This window comes from Mustela nivalis (assembly GCF_964662115.1).
Source record: "Mustela nivalis genome assembly, chromosome: 15".
Taxonomy (NCBI): Eukaryota; Metazoa; Chordata; class Mammalia; order Carnivora; family Mustelidae; genus Mustela; species Mustela nivalis.
Window position 1 is genome coordinate 70,532,181 of NC_139034.1, and position 20,031 is coordinate 70,552,211.

The window sequence follows — 20,031 nt, forward strand, 5'->3', positions numbered from 1 at the left end:
TTCTCTGGTATTCCCTCTAGTAGCCCAAATGATTTAGGACACAAAGCCCACTACGTAACCATCATTCCAGGGTTTCATTTCATTGATCTCTTCAGTCATGGCCATTGTTTATGCAGTTCTACTGCCTCTGTTCTCACTTGTGTTTGACCTCTGTATCGAGTAAGTCTGAAACTGTGCACAAGGAAAATTGTGTAAGAAGCTCTCGTTTATGAATATATATTTATTTTGCATCTATAATTGGACAATTTGCCTCAGTGTAGAATTCCAGGTTAACTATAATTTTCCCTTTAAAATTTGAGGTTATTGTGCTTTTATCATCTACAGTCCAAAGTCCAAAAAAAAAAAAAACTAAAAAAAAAAAAAAAACAGGTTTTAACCTCCTATGGAGCTGACCTGTTAACCTCTTCAGTCTTGAAGTCTTCAGTCTTCTCTTGATTCCTAAAACACTGAAAATTATGCAGCCCTTTTAAAATTATTCTTGTATACCAATTTATAAATGCATTTCATTTAAATCCTTCATTAGGAGTGGCAAACTTTCTCTTCCTCCAGTTCCTCTTCTTGGTCCTTGGTCTTTGTGTTCTTTTTAAAAATTCTTATTTAAGTATAATAGATACATGAAGTACATAAATCAATAAATAGACTATTAAGTGAGTCATCCCTAAGTAAAACATTTCTAGTATGTTGACCATCCAAGTTGAAAAATAAGATTGTAAACAAGAAGATTCCCTTGTGATGACTTCTAATTATATTTTGCATCCTATAAAATTTTAATTCTTTCCATTTTCCCAGTTGTGGTCTCTAGGAGATTCCCCATGGCTCTAGGCATTGCTTGGGTCCCTGCTGTTGGCAACCATTCTCTGTAGATGCCACCTCCCACCCTGGGGCCCCACTCCAGACCCACAGGACCCGACAGAGACACAGAGAGCAGGCAGTCTGTCCAGAGAGGACCCATTGGGAAACACACTTGTCCTGGAGTCACTCACATCTTGAATTTGGTCCTCTTCACTTTTCGTTCCCTGCCAATGAATGCCAGGGCACCTGGCTGGTTCAGTCAACAGAGCATGTGACTTTTGATCTTGGGGTTTGAGCCCCACTTTGTGGGGGAGATGATTTAAAAATAAAATTTCAAAAATGCCTGTTTTAACTTTATGAATGGAATCATGCAATATTTTTACCTATGTTTGACTTCAGCATTCGTTTTGAGTTCAAAACATGTTGAATATAGTAATGGTTCTTTTATTTGGAATCTTATTGATATTAGAATATCCAGTTACTTACTGAATATTTGGATGCCAGTTTTTGGTAATTCCTTATTTGCAGATTGTCAGTTTTCTATTAGGTTGTGTGTCTTCTCAATACTGATGCATAGCAGTTACTTTTGTATCTTGAATATAGACCATTTGTGGGCTCTATTTGTTGAAATATTTTCTTTGTAGTTTTTTTACACTTTTCCTGGGCCACTTCATAAACTAATACTATGCATGTTATTGGGTTTGGGGGTTTGTTTGTTTGTTTTAATTCAAGGCTTTTGTGTACTGTTTCCTCAAGTTCATAAAGTTATTTTTTTACTATAAAGACTTGAATGTTTTGCCTTTTGTACTAAATCAACATGAAATGGATTTTTGTTTATGGTATGAGATTAAAGGTTAAATTTCATTTTTTTTTTTAAATGGGACTCGAGTTCATCCAGAACCTTTTATTGAAAACATCTTTCCTTTAATATTATCCAATATCATTTTTTTCTTTTTTCTTTTTTCTCAGTTCTTTCAATGTTCCAGGATTCATTGCTTCTGCACCACACCCAGTGCCCTCCTTAATACCCACCACTAAGTTCACCCCATCCTCCCTTCCTTTCCAAAATGCTATTTGTTTCTCAGAGTCTACAGTCTCTCATGGTTCCTCTTTTCCTCCAATTTCCCCCATTTCTCTTTTCCTTTCCTTCTTCTAATGTCTTCCATATTGTTCCTTATGCTCTACAAGTAAGTAAAACCACATGATAATTGACTTTCTCTGTTTGACTTATATCACTCAGCATAATCTCCCCCACTCCCGTCCATGTTGATATAAAAGTTATCTAATATCATTCTTAACATAAATCAAGTATCCACATATGTGCCGATCTATTCTATACTATTGGCCTTTCTGATAGTCTTCCAATTTCATTCTGTATTCATTCACGTACCTTTAAAATATTTCTTGGTTTCTGAGATACTAAATCTTTACTCCTGGTTAGTTTTCAAGAGTGTCTTAGATATACTTTGCCCTTTGCATTTTGACATTTTAGAATGATTTTGTCAAAGTCTACAATAAAAAAAAATAGTAGCATTTTAAATCACATTGCATTAAGACCATAAATCATTTTGGAGAAGTTTGTTATCTCTACAATTCTGAGTCTTCCAGTATTTCAACATTGTGTATTCCTCCACTGATCTAGGTCTTCCTTCAGGCTCCTAATAATGTTTTATGGCTTTTGTAAAGGATTTCCAAATACTTCCTTAGATTTGTTCCTAGGCTTTTGATGACTTTCAGTGATAGAGCAATTATATTTAAATGTTATTGTCTGGATTATAGCTTTCAGACATAATAGAGACCCAATTTACCTTCCAACTTTAACAACTAGGGACTAGACAAAATATCTGAAATAATTATTTCAGACAACAGAAATAAGCAATGCAGGCCTGAGAGGTCGTAGATGAGGAATATGAAGAAGATAGGCCATGCAATTATCTCTGCTTGCTACTTGGAGATAATGGTTGAGAAGATTCTGGGATGTAGTACCTTACTAACACCATGTAGTGTTGCTGAGTTGAAGAGATTGAGGTAGGAATTTAAGGAGGCCAAGGGAGCCATAATTTGTGGGGCAGAATACTATACAGAAAGATGTGGCATAGAGAGTCCAGAGATTTGTGAAGGGAATTCTGAATTCCTAAGTACCTATTTCAATATGTGCAAGAACTTACCCAATACTAGAGAAGGAACTACTGGAAAACAGTAGATAACAAATCCTGAGGCTCACATAAGGCTTAGAATAATTTGTGTCCTATTAGCCACAGTAGAAAGACCTTATAAGCCATAGATATTAGTACAATTCTAAGAAGGTTGTCTTCTCACTGGGGTACGTATGCAAAGAATCAGGAAAATATGGTCTCTAACTAAGGAGTAAAAAATCAATATAGAAGGACCCAGAAATAAGATGATGGAATTAGTAGTTGCTATAAATTTATTCCATATATTTAAGTGGTAGAAGAAATTGTGAACAAATTAGAGAAAGATTTGATGTAAGTTTTTAGTTAATGGATTATATGTAAAAATTTTAATTTTATATAGTGATACTGATTGGAGGGCACAGAGATGAATAGGTCATAAAGCCCTTCAAAAAAAAGACTTGCTGCCCACTTGTAAGGACTTGCTGCCTACTTGTAAAAGGCATAATTAAGTGACCAATTCTAGTTACCAGTTTTCTCTGGATCTTCCTCAGAATTTGATCTGAGGTCATACTCTTTGCAGAGTGACCCCTATCCAATGACTAAGCAAGAAGACAGTGGCAGAAGTCACTTTAGTAGTCCCTGAACTACTGAACTAAAGCAGTGATATAGGGCCTATCCGTTTTCCCTAATGAGGAGGGAATCTCTTATGTCCAGAAGGAAAATTATCTTGATTCAAATGTGTGTTTAAACAACTGAGTTGGTTCAATACATGGGTTTTAATTGAAATAAAATGTAGCTGTGGTACAGCCCCACTCAGGAGTATCCTTAAAAAACGCCACTGATAGAAAATCCTGATGGGCAGAACTGTTGGCGGTATACCTGATTGTCCATTTTTATATGGAAATAGAAGGGACATTTAGACTGTATCAATATTTAGGAGAAGAAATTAATGGTTGAGTGAGGGGCCTGGTCAGGAAGATTAGAAGATTGAGGATAAGGAGTTCTTGGGTAGAGAATCTGGATGAATGTTTGGGAGAGCATAGTGGGAAGTTCAATGTATTTCATACTAATGCCTGTCAGAAGGCATTCATCATGGAAAAGGCACTAAAGGTCTAAGTCTTCTGGACTCCATTATTGTGCAATGGAGTTACTGCACAATGTGAATAGAATCACTATGGTGGTTCCTATTCAAACCTATCTACTGTTTTCACCAAGTGTTCAATCCTCTGGACAGACACACCAGCGCTGGGCCCTTGTTACATGCATCATCCTTGTGACCTGCATTGTCTTTGGAGTACTAGGTCCACCAGCCAATTGGTGGCAAGGAAACACAGTGAACTGCTTTTAACTCAATTAATTTTGACTAGAAAATTTGCAAAGTATCTGTATATTTTGCTTTTCTTTCCTGCAGACCTTCAGCAAGTGCCACTATTAAAATGTTTATCAGTTGCTGATACAGTATCAGTGGATCACAGGCAAACTTTAACCAGGTCAAGAAATCCTTCTCAGGACCATGATATCCACTGGTCCTGTCCTGTACCACACTAATTAGAAGCTGCAGACCTGCTGGAATGATGGATTAGTTGATAGCATAGCTTGGGTGACAGTTTGGAGATGTTACCCTGTGAAGACTGACACCTATTTCCAGTAACTAGTGTACATCCTAAATCAACAATTATGTGAGGCTAAGTCCCCAACAGATAGACTACATATGTCTAAAAACCAAGAGTTAGAAATGTAATAGGCCTCACTTACCATCATTCGAGTAACTCACTTGGGGAACTTCTTTCCTCCATGGCTCTATATTCTTCAGATTTAGAGGTCCTGCTTTCTCAAAGGAAACACTTTCAGGAGATCCAGCAAAGTTACTATTGAATTTAAACCTGCCACCTGGGTACTTAGAGATCCTTGGGTCAAGAAAATAGAAAGCAAGAACAGAAATTTTTACCTGGTGAGGGTAAATGACCCTGAAGAGAAAGAGAAAGTATAGAACTGATGTTACACATGGAGGTATAGAGAAATGTATTGGGAATCAAATGATCCAACTGGCTAATTCTTGGTACTCAACAGGTGCAACAGCCATGTCTTAAAGTTATGGTGAGGAGGCTCAAACACTTTGCGAATGATGATCTGTTTTATTGTGGCAAGCAGGCCATTTGGATGGGAAAAGTATAAACTGAGAGTTGAAGGGCATCTAAAAATGGATAATAGGGGAGTATGAAGATGGAGAGCAGTTGTACCTTTAAGACCTAAAGGAAAGTAAAAATTATAATTAATATTTTGTAAGTTTCCTTTGGGAAAAGTTCACCAGTAATTTCTCTTAGGACTCATATTACTAAAATGAATCTGAGTGGTGCAAGGCATCACTATGGTGGACCCTGCTCCATTACCTTCAGGGATAATTGATCAATTTCCCAGGCTTTTGCTGGAAATATTGCCAGCTCTTGACCCTTGTTTATCAACCATCTCTAGGAATTCCCCTCAAATGAAGAGAACCTTGTCATTGTCCAAGGTCAGGACCTTACCTAGGCAGCCTGCATCTGATGCCTGGTTGAGTTATAAGACCCTGTTTTCTTGCCCAAATGAGGGACAGATCCTGATGTTATATAATGACTTTACTTGAAGTTCCCCTGAGACCCTTGTATCAGAAGCTGTGTTTCTCTGCTCAAACCTGCATTCCTCCCTTCCATCCTCAGATGTTGATCTGAAGAGTACTCCCTAAGAAAGTTCCAAAAGGCCTAATCTTGGCTTCAGTCTACTTCCTGGGAAAACCAAACTATAATTCCACATCACTACAGTCAACTTTAGCCTTCATAAGCTTCTAGTAACCCTATTCCAGAAATTCATCAAGGCTCCTACCCCTGGAGATCATCTGCTTCTACTTTATTGTGTAGGATGATTTCCTTTCATGTTCTTCCTTACTTTTCTTTTTATTTCTTCCTTAAAATTTGTACACTTCCATCTTTTTCATTTATTCTCCAAACCTCACCTCTGGAAACCACTAATCTGTTTGCTGTATCTGTGAGGTGTATGTCGGGGTTTGTTGGCTTGTTTGTTTTTAAAGATTTTGCACATATGTGATATCATATGGTATTTGTCTTTTTCTGACTTATTTCATTTAGCATAACGACCTCAAGGTCCATCAATGTTGAAACAGATGGGAGGATTTCCTTTTTATGGCTGAGTTTATGTGTGTGTATCACATTTTCTTTATCCTTTTGTCCATTAGTGGACACTTAGGTGGTTTACATATCTAGGATATGGTAAATACCTTAATAAACATAGAGTGTATATCTTTAATTAGTATTTTCATTTTCTTTGGATAAATACCCAAAAGAGGAATTGCTGGATCATATAGTGGTTTTATTTTAGATTTTTGAGGAACTCTCATACTGTTTTCTGTAGTGGTTGCACAAATTTACATTCCCACCATCAGTGCATAAGGGTTATTTCCCCCACATCTTAACAAACATTATTTCTTGTTTTTTTTGGTGATTGCCATTCTAATAGGTGTAGGTGATCTCCTTGTGGTTTTGATTTACATTTCTCTGGTAAGTGATGTTGAATACTTTTTCTTTTACCTGTTGGCAATCTGTATGTTGTCTTAGGAAAGAAGTCTATTGAGATCTGCTAAGTTTTTAATCTAATTGTTCATTATTGAGTTGTATGGGTTCTTTGTATATTTTGGATATTAGTCCCTTATGTAGGATTTGCAAATGATTTTCCATTTATAGAATGCCTTCTCATTTTGTTGATGATTTCTGTGGTTGTGCAGAAGCTTTTCAGGTTGATGTAGTTCCACTTCTTTGTTTTTTACTCTTAATGCCCTTGGTGTCAAATCCACAAAATCATTGTCTAGACTGACCTCAAAGAGTTTATGGCCCATGTTTTCTTCTGGAAATTTTGTTTCAGGTCTTATCTTTCAAGTCTCTAATCCATTTTGAATTGATTTTTGTGTACAGTTTAAGAATGGGGTGAATTTGTAGTCTTTTACATGTAAGTGTCCAGTCTTCTCAATGCCATTGATTCCAGAGACTGTCCTTTCCCCATTGTATATTTTTGGCTACTTTGTCATAAATTAATTGGAGAATTATGCTTAGGTTTATCTCTGGGCTTTCTATTCTATTTTATTGATCAGCAACATACTGTTTTGATTACTGTAGCTTTGTAGTATAATTTGAAATCAAGAAGCACGATGCCTTCAGCTTTGTTCTTCTTCAAGATTGCTTTGGCTACTTGGGGTCTTTTGTGGTTCCATAAAAATTTTAGGATTGCTTATTTTATTTCTGAAAAATACTGGAATTTTGTTATGGATTACATGGAATCTGTGGATTGCTTTAAATAGTATGACCATTTTTTAACATTGTTCTTCCAATTCATGAACGTGAAATATTTTTTCCATTTACTTGTGTATCTTTAATTTATTTCATTTATGTTTTAGAGTCTTCAGTATTTAACCTCCTTGATTAAACTCATTCCTAGGTATTTTATTATTTTGGATGTATTTGTAAGTGAGATTGTTTTTTCTTTCTGCTGCTGTGCTAATACTGTTCTGTGTATATTGATTTTTTATCTTAAAATTTTACTGAATTCATTAATTATTTGTAACAGTTCTTAGGGGGAGTCCTTAGGGTCTTCTATGCGATATCATGTTATCTGCAAATAGTGACAATTTTCTTCCTTTCCAATTTGGATGCATTTTATTTCTCGCCTAATGCTCTGGCTAGGACCTCTAATACTATGCTGAGTAAAAGTAGGGATTGTGGGCATCTTTGTCTTGTTTCTGATCTTAAAACTGAGTGCTGGGTATATTGTTGGCTGTGATCTTGTCATATATGACATTTATTATAGAGGTATATTCTCTCTACATCTACTACGTTGAGAGTTTGTAGCAAAAATGGATGTTGATTTTTTTCAAATATTTTTTAATGCATCTGTTATCATGACTTTTATTCTTTTGTTAATGCAGTATATGTCATTTTGATGGGCAGGTAATGTACCATCCTTGCAACCCGGGAATAAGTCCCTCTTAATCATGGCATATAATCCTTTTAATGTTTTGCTGAATTCAGTTTGCTGATCCTGTTGAGAATTTTGCACCAATGTTCTCAGGGATGTTGGCCTGTAATTTTTTCTTGTGTCCTTGTCTGGTTTTATTATGAAGGTAATACTAGACTTGTTAAAAAAACAACAAAAAAGGTTTGGGAAGTGGTTCCCTCCTTTTGTATTCTCCCCACCCCGAAGAATTTAAGAAGATTTTATTAGTTCCTTGAATGTTTGGTAGGTTTCACCAAATTAATTTTTATTTAACCTTTATTTTATTGCTTTTTATAAAAAGGATATATATTTACTGAGCCATATCTTTCTGTAAAAGAAAAACAAGCTTAGTCCACAGACTGATAATCCCATACTCAAACATTCAACAATTTTATGTGAATTTAGATCAGTGATTAAAATGTAAGCAAAATTTTAAAAAGTCTCAAGCCTTTGTAAGGATGTAGTTCTGAGATATGAAATTATGACTGGTTTTTACAAAACAGAAATTTGAGTGATGTAATATGACAGCTATAAAAGAAATGCCATTGTTTAAATATATCTGTGTTTGAAGTAGCATTTACGTTATTGTAAATGGCCAATACAAACAATCTATTACAGAAAGTTTTGTGGCTTAAGTTGTTTTTGATTATTTTTGAAGCTAAAATATTGAATTCATGACTCTCCTTGGTCTATTGTATTAATATAGTATTTCTACTTTTGATGTTGGAAATATTTTATAAATATCCTAGATAGAGCAGTAGAACCCTAAATACCTATATTTCTATCTACACACATGTCTTAAGGTATGTTTCTGTAAACTTGCAAATAAAATTAAACTTGATTTATATATAGACAGATCAGTAACTCAAATTCCAGAATGGCAGTTTACCTTGAAATAATTCTTTTGGCACATTTGCTTCCCAGGCAATGAGCTCAGCTTCAATATAACATGTCTTTTATAATGTCAGTGACCCAAAACTTTCAAATAAAGCTTTAAATAAAGCTCCCCTGTAGGTTCAAAATACATTTTATAACTATGGTACTGAACCAGTCAGCAATGCAAGTGAGATAAAAATTTATCAATGCTCTCAAGAACGTTTTGGGGGAAAAAATCTAGGTCTATACATGGTTATTTAAAAATTTATAATCATTCATATGCAGGGTAAAAGTTCATTAATGAAAGTGTAGACATACTTACAAGACACAAGCTTTGGAAAAAGTATTCTTGAGAGCCCGAGGTAATTTTCTTTTATAAATAAAGCACTTAGGGCAGAGTCAAGACTGGACTACATATTTTTGTTTCATGTTCCCATGTATTTCATTGACACAGATGTGTTAATTCAATATCTGTTTCTGCACTGGGAATCATTTACAAGACTTTTGCCTCTATCTTGCTAATAGAAAGTATTCTTTCAGAAATGCTCCAGCCACACAGTTGCTGAATTAGTAAGGCACACTGGTATAATTTAGAAAGTGCAAAATGGTCCAAAGAACTCTCCACCCTAGCCTAGTCTTGAGTCTGTCACATAAGTGTTAAATTATATTCATTTGGTTCATATATGTCAAGATCTGTTGAACTTGCTCTTGACCTAAAGAATGGTTAATGTGAAAGCACAGCTTTTGCTACTACAAAAAGATATTTGTAGAATGATAAAATAGTTCAGTGTTTGTAGAAGATAGATAGATTTTATTCATTTGAGAGCAAGACAGAGAACATGAGGGGGTTTGTGAAGAGGCAGAGGGAGAAAACATACTCCCTGCTGAGTCAGGAGCCCAACAAGGATGGGGGCTTTATACAACCACAGGAGATCATGACCCGAGTGAAGACAGACACCCAACCATCTGAACCTCCTAGGCACCCCTGCAGATAAATTTTTAAATGATATCCCCAGAACTGTATTCCTAACAGAAAAAGAATGTTAAAATCTGTGCTTCACTCTATGCACATTTGCTTATTCCAACAATATAGTCTTATTGGAACTATGCCCTCTGCCTATTTCAAAGTTGAGCACAAATGCCATGTTTAGAATGTACAAGTAAAATATGAATGGACAGATGTATGCCTAAGTCAGGCTCTGGTTACAGTTCCTATAAAGGTATAGTGGCATAATGACTAAATATTATCCCACTCTTAGAACTTGTTTTCCGTTGGTAACATGTATTTTCCTCTTATATATGCCATTTTTTCAATGAAATCCTCTAAACTTCCCTGGGGGTCTAGTGGTTAGGATTCGGCGCTCTCTCTCTCAATGAAATCCTCTAGACTATTTGCCTATTCTCCAATTCAGATTTCATTATTTAATATGGATGTTTCTTATATTTAAACTACATGTATAAAAACAGGGAATGGCATAACCAGAGGGTCCTCCAGTGGGTCCACATCACCTGGCTTATTTCATTCTAGACCTTAAAATCTTGATGCAAACACAATTGACCATGTAATTCAGAGCCTTCATGTGAAAACTATTAAAGACTCCTGTTGTTTATTTTGACTGTTAATAGGAATAAAATAAATCTAAGAACCTACATTTTTATAATGAGAACTATTTTTTTAAAGATTTCTTGGGGGAGACAGAGAGGGCAATCTTCAAGGAGACCCCACCCCACCCTGCCCTCGAGGAGCGCCTAACCTTGCACAAGGCCTGATCCCAAGATCCTGAGATCATGACCTGAGCTGAAATCAAGAGTCAGATAGTCAATTGACTGAGCCACCAAGGCTCCCCTAATGAAAGCACTTTTTTAAAGACTTATTTAGAGATAGAGTAAGTGGGGGGGGAGGGGACAGCGGGAGAGAATCTCAAGCTCACTCCCCACTGAGGGAGGAGCCTGACACAGGACTCAATGTCAGGACCCATGAGAATATGACCTAAGCTGGCATCAAGAGCTAGCAACCTAACTGAGCCATCCAAGGTGTCCCTAATGAGAACTATTTTTTAATGAGTTGTAGGCACTAACAGAAGATGTGCCTCAAAGTATTTGATTCTTATGCCAGGTATCCAGGAAGTTGTTCTAACCCAGTAGTTAATAGTATAACTGTAGTAGTTTATTTATTAGGACTGTCATGACAAAATACCACAGAGTGGGTGGCTTGAACACCAAAGTCATTTTTTCACAGCTTTAATGCCAGAAGCCAGGGTGTTGACTGGGTCGGTTTCTACTGAGACCTCTATCCATGGCTTGTTGGTTACCTCCTTCTCATTCTGTCTTCACATGCATACACATCTGTGTCCTAATCTCCTTCATTTTATAAGAACATGAGTCTTACTGGGACCCATTTCTATACGACCTCACTTTACCTGCCTTTAAAGACATTATCTACGAATATAGTCACATTCTGAGGTACTAAGGATTAGGACTTCAACATGTGAACTGGACGGGGGGATGAGACACAGTTTACCCCATATCAGTAACCCTTCATTATTGTGGCTCAGACGATAAACCCAGCTCTTCATCCTGTTCCCTGGATTCCACATTGCTCTCTGTCTCCCACTGTCTGTACTGCCCTGGAATGTACACTTTTGTTTCTCCACGTCCTTTAAATTCTTTGCGGAGAGTTCTGAGTCTTTTGTTATTAGATGCAAGGATGGTGAGATGTAGCCAGCTCTCTCTCTAAATTGTGCAGTGTTGTTTTGCATTCCTTTTCTTTACTTGCTAATTCCCTCCATCAGCATTGGCATTTTCTTTAGCCTGAAATGATGAGAGCAATTTTCAAAGTTCTTTCCTACTTGGAGTCCATCCAAACTAAAGCTGGGAACTAGAATCTACTCTCCAATTTAAGTGGATCAAAGCCTCTCCTGTGTCACTCCTGCAGCCACAGTAACTGCTTAGCCCAGTGATTGGGTGATCGATGCAGGCCCAACAGCTGGGGAGTTATGCAAGGCCATAGTGTTAGTACATAAGTGAATTTAATGTGAAATCCCGACTTGGGAAATAAATCACGAGTTATAATTTCTGGAGCTAGACACTTAAATATTTCCTTCAAAGTTTTTTTTGTGTTAACACAGTAATTCTGTTTCTCTTTAGGAGGCTTTAGAAGCATTTCTTTTGAAATTCTGTATAACAAATTGAATTCCAATTATGAAGAGCTTCTCAAGCCACAAAGCTAATCCTACAAATTACTAGTGTTAACTACCTTTCCTAATATTTTGACTAGTCATTCTAGGTTATATGATATGGATAATGAAGTTCAATACAAATTTTTTTTCAATGCATATAACTTTCATAGTGGTTAATCATTATATAATTATCATGAACAAGTAGAGGACAAGTTCATATTTTTACAAATATTCTGTGACGAATGGAGTTAAAGCCATGATATTATAAATTTAATACTTTTGGTTCTAAAATAAAAGGTGGTGATGAATTACCGCCCTAGGTCTTCACAGCTCAATGGATCCTGTACATTCCGAAAAGATTGATTACCCCCACCCCCGGTTTGCTTTGTTTTTTAACATATCTGATTAGGCACCATCTGAAAGCTGATGCTTGGGTTCCTGTTCATGTGCCTAGAGGGTGAGTTCAGTGCTATTGAAGGGTTCCCAAAGAATACTGATTTAGAGAGTGGGATGGTTAATTTAGTTGTCAATTTTGTTGGGCCATGGTGCCTAGATATGTGGTCAAATGTTACTCTGTATGTTTCTGGGAAGTTTTTGTTTTGGTTTTGTTTTGATTGTTTTGGGGTTGGTTTTTGTTTGTTTGTTTTTTTTAATGAGATGAATTTAAATTAGTGGATTTTGAATAAAGCAGATTAACCTTCATAACGTGGGTAGGCCTCCACCAACCAGTTGAAGGCCTCAATGGAACAAAAGACTGGGCTCCCAAGGAATTGTCAGCAAATGACCTTCAGGCTTAAACTGCAACATCAGCTCTTCCTGGAGCTCCTGTCTTTGGCCCACCCTGCAAATTTTGGAGTTGCCAGCCTCCATAATTACATGAGCCGGTTCCTTAAAATAAAACCTCAAATACATATACACACACACACATTTTTCACATACATATACACATAAAAATATATACATGTGTCTAAATATATGTGTATACACATCTATACCCCCAATTGGTTCTGCTTTATTGGAGAACACTAATACAGAGAGTATCCCCAATATTTCATGAAATCAGCAAAAATGACGAAGGGTAAAGGCAAGTGAAGGTAAAAAAAGGAGAATAAAAAATCTTAAACATTAGAGAAAAGAAATGAATGTAAACAAAGGTAAAATATAGCCACTTATGAAGCATAAATATTTTGCATTTTGTGGAAGAAAACTGTCAAAGAGCATCTTATTTGCAATCAGAGAAATGTATCTAAGTCATCCTAAAACAACATATCCTAACCATTTTTCATAAGTAGTTTGTATGCTTTAATCCTTACCATAACCTAGTTGGTTAGTATTCCTTTTGTTAAATAAGGAAATAAAAATTCCAACATGTTAATTGATACTCAAAAACCTCAGAGTTACTAAGTGGCATTCAAGAGAAAATCTATGTTTCTGAAATCTACATTTTTCACAACTCTTTGTTTGTTTCTATAAGATTGAATTATTTCATTTGGGTACAAACAGCATCAACAACTCCACAAACTTTCCTTGTGACATAATAGATAATAATATGGTTGGATTTCACTCCCATAGTTAATTTATATATATTTATAAATCTTATCATATTTATAAATGACCATAATGGTTGAAAATGTTTGAACAGATTTTTAAAAATTTCTTTGCTTTCCACTGCTCTTAATTTTCCAGAAAGTTGTATGAATATATCAATCTCATTGTATAAATAATTCTTCAATAATTATTTTAAGAGGGGAAAAATAACTGATTATTGACTGGCAACCCAGCATGGTCCAAAGTCTGTCTTAATTTTTTAAACATTATCTGGCAAAATGGAAACTTAGCATGAACTAGAAAATATGCTGCCCTAGATCTTGCTAAGTTTCATAACCCTATAAAAGTTCACAAATACTTCAGAAAAAATACACATAGTCATTCTGCTTTAGAGTTGGAAGGCACCTACTAGATTGTCTGAAACAATGTTTTCAAATGAGGAATCGAAGTCTCTGGGTGAGAAGCATCTTGCCCAATGTCATAAGGGGCACATAAAAAAAAAATGCTAAAGGAGACTGAAAAGTATATTTAAAAGTAAAGTTCTTTATATTAATCACTATTTTTCAAAGTCATATTGATTTATACATAGGGTATCAGAAAGCAATTCAGAATTTTTTTTTTAATTTTTTATTTTTTATAAACATATATTTTTATCCCCAGGGGTACAGGTCTGTGAATCACCAGGTTTAATAGCTAATCAAAACATAGAAAATGACATATTCAAAAGCAATATAAAGGAGAACTGAAACTTTAAAAAACAAATTGTTTTTTACAGAGGATCAAGTGGGTGAAGATTGTGCCTGAAGAGAAAATAGTGACAATGTTTGCAAAGCATTTTACAAAGAATAAATGTCTTAAATATACTCCTTTTTAACTTTTTTATAGTATTTTAGAAGTCTTTCTTCTAACTCAAAATTCTTTTGATTTCAATTAACTTTTTAATTATTAAAAAACTTCCTTTATAAACTACATCTTTCAAGTTATGAAATTATTTTAAACTTAAAAAACACCCTTTTACTAATCTCTGGACAAGTCGTGAACTCAATTAGAAATTTGCAAAGGTTTATTAAAGAACATTAAATAGGAGTTCTGTAGAGTCATTGCGAATCATCTGGTGCCTGTTTCTCAGCATACGTAATAAAACAGTTTGAGCTTGAGAGTTGAACATTCAGGTCTGCAACAACCAATACAGTAATCAGTACAAAATACAAAACTATATGAGAAATGAAAAACATGTTGTTTGCTTTTTAAAGCCTCAACTCTATAATACTTCACCCGCAAACTCTTATCTTTAAAAGTATCATAAAGGCCAGAAAGCATAGATACACTTCTGGGATTCCTCCAAATATCCTCTCTTAATGTTGCCTCTAGAGTATTGTTCAATTTGGCACGTATTCTGACCTTTGATTTACACCTTTAAGGATCTCGCATTTTAATTTTTAAAGTGTTCTTTGTCCTTGTTTTAAAGATTTTTATTTGAACGACAGTGCGGGCACAGGAGGAGAGGGAGAAACAGACTCCCCATTGAACAGGGAGCCCCATGTAGGGACTCACGCCCAGGACCCTGGGATTATACTTTGAGCTGAAGGCAGACACTTAATCAACTGAGTCACCCAGGTGACCCTCAAGTGTTCTGGTTGTTTTCTTCCTCTAACTCATGGGTTCAGACTCAGCACAGGGTCCCATCTGTTAGGAATTTCATGTTCACTCTCAAAAACCACTTTTAGACACAGAAAATGGGGTTATACCATACATAATACTTGTAACCCTTTTTCTTAATATATTTTCTATGTCAGTAAAATACAGATACACATTAGGAACTCCTCTGTGTGCTTTGTTGGATCATTTAACTCAGTCCTTAAAATAGTCCCCGTCCTACTACACTGAAAGAAAGCCATCAGTGGAGAACTTCACATGTTTCTACCAACAAAACCGCCTTATCCAACAGCATTTGCTCTCATTTCTCCCCCACCTGTTATTATCAGACGATCTTCACGGATTTCTGTGTAAATGCAGCTCCCCTTCAGGAGCACTAGATTGCCTCATTCTCACTTAAGAACATCACTTCATGCTCTTTTCGAGTATATATTTACATATTTTTTAACTCTCTACCAGATTCTTCCCACAGAATAGCCTACTTGACTCGTCTCTAATGAGCTTTCTCAGGACCCTACTTCCCCTGCCTCTTCATTTCTTGGGTCCCTTTTGCAACAAGACACTTCAAAAGTTCTGCTCTCCTCCCAGGCTCTTCACTTCAGTCATTCAGGAAGCCCTTGAAATTGCTCTCCCCCAGTTGTCAGTGAACACCTGTTGCTGATCAACCATTTCACCCTCATCTTGATACATAGAATTAGATCGGAGGAAGCAGGCTTCCCGCTGAGCGGAGACCCCAATGCGGGGCTTGATCCCAGAACCCCGAGATCACCACCTGAGCTGAAGACAGAAGCTTAACCCACTGAGCCACCCAGGTGCCCCAACTATGTGCATTTTTATAGCTTCAAATATCTCCATGTGCTGGTGATACAAAACCGTACTACTTACTATCCTGGAATCTCCAGAATAAATACATAATTGTTTACTCAACATTTCCCTTAGATACCTAATAAAGCATGTCTGAAACTGACCTCTCTCACCTACTTCTCCCGCCCCTACACATCTACTGAGTCCTCCTTCCTTCCTTCAGCTAATGGCAATAACAGTTACTGGAGTCCTCTCTGACTCCCTTTTTGAAATCTCCTTTAAATTCAGTATGTCATCAAATCCTGTTATTTTTTTTAAAGATTTATTTATTTATTTATTTGCCAGAGACAGAGGGAGAGAGAGTGAGTGAGCACAGGCAGACAAAGAGGCAGGCAGAGGCAGAGGGAGAAGCAGGCTCCCTGCAGAGCAAGGAGCCCGATGTGGGACTCGATTCCAGGACCCTGGGATCATGACCTGAGCCGAAGGCAGCTGCTTAACCAACTGAGCCACCCTGGCATCCCAAATCCTGTTATTTCTACCACCAAAACCTATCTAGAATCAAAAATGCCCTACCATCACTACTGCTACCTTTCTGAACCAAAATATGTCCCCATTTTCTCACCTGAGTTGCTATAAATCTATAGCTTCCTTAAAAAAAAAAAAAAAAAAAATCTATGCTTCTGTTCTGTACTTATATATATTTCCATGTCATCAGCTGGAGTGAAATTTTTCTTAAAGCTTTAAGGTGCAATTGTACAAAAAACTGTATATGCTTAATGTGTGCAATTTGGATGTGTATTTACACCCATAATACCCTAAGTACAGTCAAGATACTGGGAATGTCAAATGGTGTAGCTGCTATGTAAAAGAGTATGGCATTTCCTTAAAAAACTAAAAATAGAAATTCCATATGTTGCAAAAGTTCCACTATTGGGTTTATATCCAAAAGAATGGAAATCAGGGTCTCAAAGAGCTGTCTATATTTCTATTATATTATTAGAATATAATATATTATAGCATTTATTATAGCATTATTTATATGCTTTATTATAGCATTGTTATATTTTATTTATTTACATTATAGCATTATTTACATTATTATGGCATTATTTACAATACTCAAGATGTGAAAGCAATCTAAATATCTGCCTATGGGTAAGTGGATAAAGAAAATATATATACAGTGGAATATTATTCAGCCTTAGAGGGGAATCCTGATAGTTACAAAAATGTGGATACACCTAAAAGACCTCATACGAAGTGACATAAGTCAGAAATAGACAAACATTTTGTGATTCCACTATGTACAATAGACTTACAGAGAAATGTTTCGAAAATATGAGCTGCATGATGTCTCTTCATCATGCAACTATGACCTGTTCTGCGTTTCACTTGTAGTAAAAACCACGAGGCCACCAAGGCCAATCATTATCCAGGTACTTACCTCTCTGACTTTCTCTCCAAGGACTCCCTCTCTCCTCACCCTGCACCAGGCACATGGACCAGCCTGACTTTCCTACAACACTTCACAAATGGCTCTACTATTTTCTTTACCCAGGACACTCCCTCTCCTGGTACCACTAAGCTAAATTTCTTCAGTCTTTCCTTACATTTCACCCTTTCAATCACGTTTACACAGACCTTTGTTCCTAACCCTGCAAAGCCCCTTCTTCCACCCTAGCTCTCATGATTCCTGAGTACTTCTCTAAAATGGTAAATAATTGTTCCTAATTAGTCTTATTTTATGATCTCTTCCTAGAAATATATTTCATAACTGGTCTATTTTGTGGATTACTATATTCACAGATACATAAAAATGACTGATTCACTTCCTGAAACATAACAGATATGAAATATTTGATTATTAATGATAGCACATATATATTAAATTTCTGAACTGTTTTCTTTGTAACATTTTTTCCCCATTCAATTTAAAATGCTCTTAATAGGGGCACCTGGGTGGTTCAGTTGGTTAAGCATCTGCCTTTGGTTCAGGTCATGATCCCAAGGTCCTGGGATCGAACCCCACATTAGGCTTCGTGCTCTGCAGGAGCCTGCTTCTCCCTCTCCCTGCCTGTCCCTCTGCTTATACATACACACACTCTCTCTCTCTGACAAAGAAATAAAATCTTTTAAGAAATATTAATAAAATAAAATAAATAAAATGCTCTTAATTCCTAAGCATATTTTTTGTATCAGTCAAGTTCTACCTCAGGTTTGTTTTTATATTTAAAAATGAGTAGGAGCTTTTATAATGGCTAGCCACTTCCTCTGACAAAGGTTAAGTAACTCATTCTTTTTCCATTCTGGAAACCAAGTGAAGAAAGAGTACAAGGAGAAGATAAAATCAACTGAGCCTAAAAATGATAGGGTGAGAAAGAGATGGTTGATAATTAATAACCGGGTTTGGTGACTTGTACATAGGTTGCATATATGTACTCAGATCTGTTTCTGGATTTCCTATATTCCATTATATAGTGCATTCACATTCTAGCAGCTTGAATGATTCTTTTAATGTTTCTTTTCTCAAAAACCTTCTCCTAAATTTCACTCACAGTAAAAACCACATAGCTGGTTTTTTGCTGCTAATTTTAAAATGGTTGATTTCAGATTTACCTATAAGATTTAAAAATTATAAAAACACTATTGTTCTTGCATATAGCTTCAAGGGTTATTTCATCAGCTGACTTTCAAATTTTAGACTGCATGCATTAATTTTTTTCTGTGAGATCTGAAAGGACTATAAAGATGAACTTGATTGAATTTAGCATAGGTTGACACCCAGCAGGTTAGTTCAGATGGCGAACTACTAGCCGCCATCACCCCCTACTCAGCAGGTCAGTGGCTGCAAACTGGCCACACTTACCATACAGAACATGAAAGTTCTATTTATCTGGAAAGGAGAAAACAGAAGTGAAGCTTGAACTAATAAATATTGTTTGTGATACTGGATACTTGGATACTACATTTTATGCTGAATAATTCCATGTCCCTTCCTTTTAAAGACAATATACCTGCACTCCACCTCACAGCCTCATGCCCAGCTTGGCTTACTTCTATAAGCAGAGGTGGTCTAGGGATAACTAGCTGAGACAGACCACCCAGATGTGTGTGGAACCCCAATATTTAAGGGTGTAGATAACTTCTAAAATAATGGTCAGCTAATTTATTTTTTTATTTTTTTTAAAGAACCAGCTATCAAATATCCTAGACATTATGGGTCTCATATAGTTTCTTGGTCTTCTCTTCCTCTTCTTTTTCATTTCCTTTTTTCCCTACTCTTTAAAAATCACTTAGTCCAAAGGTCATACAAAAATAGAAGCTGGGGGCGCCTGGGTGGCTCAGTGGGTTAAGCCGCTGCCTTCGGCTCAGGTCATGATCTCAGGGTCCTGGGATCAAGTCCCGCATCGGGCTCTCTGCTCAGCAGGGAGCCTGCTTCCGTCTCTCTCTCTCTGCCTGCCTCTCCATCTACTTGTGATTTCTCTCTGTCAAATAAATAAATAAAATCTTTAAAAAAAAAAAAATAGAAGCTGGGTTTGGTGCATGGGCCATTGTTTGCCAACTCCTGATCAAAAGGCTATCCTCAGTATGGCTGGATAGTACCTTAAACAGATAACTTGCAGCCGACCCTCAAGAAATAAATCACTCTCCTAAGGGATCTTCACATCCCCCAGTGTGGCAGCCATGCAACTGTGATGCTCAGATGTCCTACTGTGGGGAATATAGTAAAGCACAGCTCAGCTGCCACCCCTCACTAGCCCCTGCTGCTTGTGTACTGAGGTCACACTGCCCTCAGGCTGTGCTCAGTGAGCCAACACTGCAGGGATAGTATGAAAGCTTACAACTGCAAGACATGGGACTCCTGTGACAGAGAACTTAAGGTAGAAGATTCCCCATTAGCCTCTCTTAACCTTGCTTAGAAATGTGCTCAGGGTGCCTGGGTGGCCCAGTCAGTTAAACCCCTGGCTCTTGGTTTCAGCTCAGATCATGATCTCAGGGCTGTA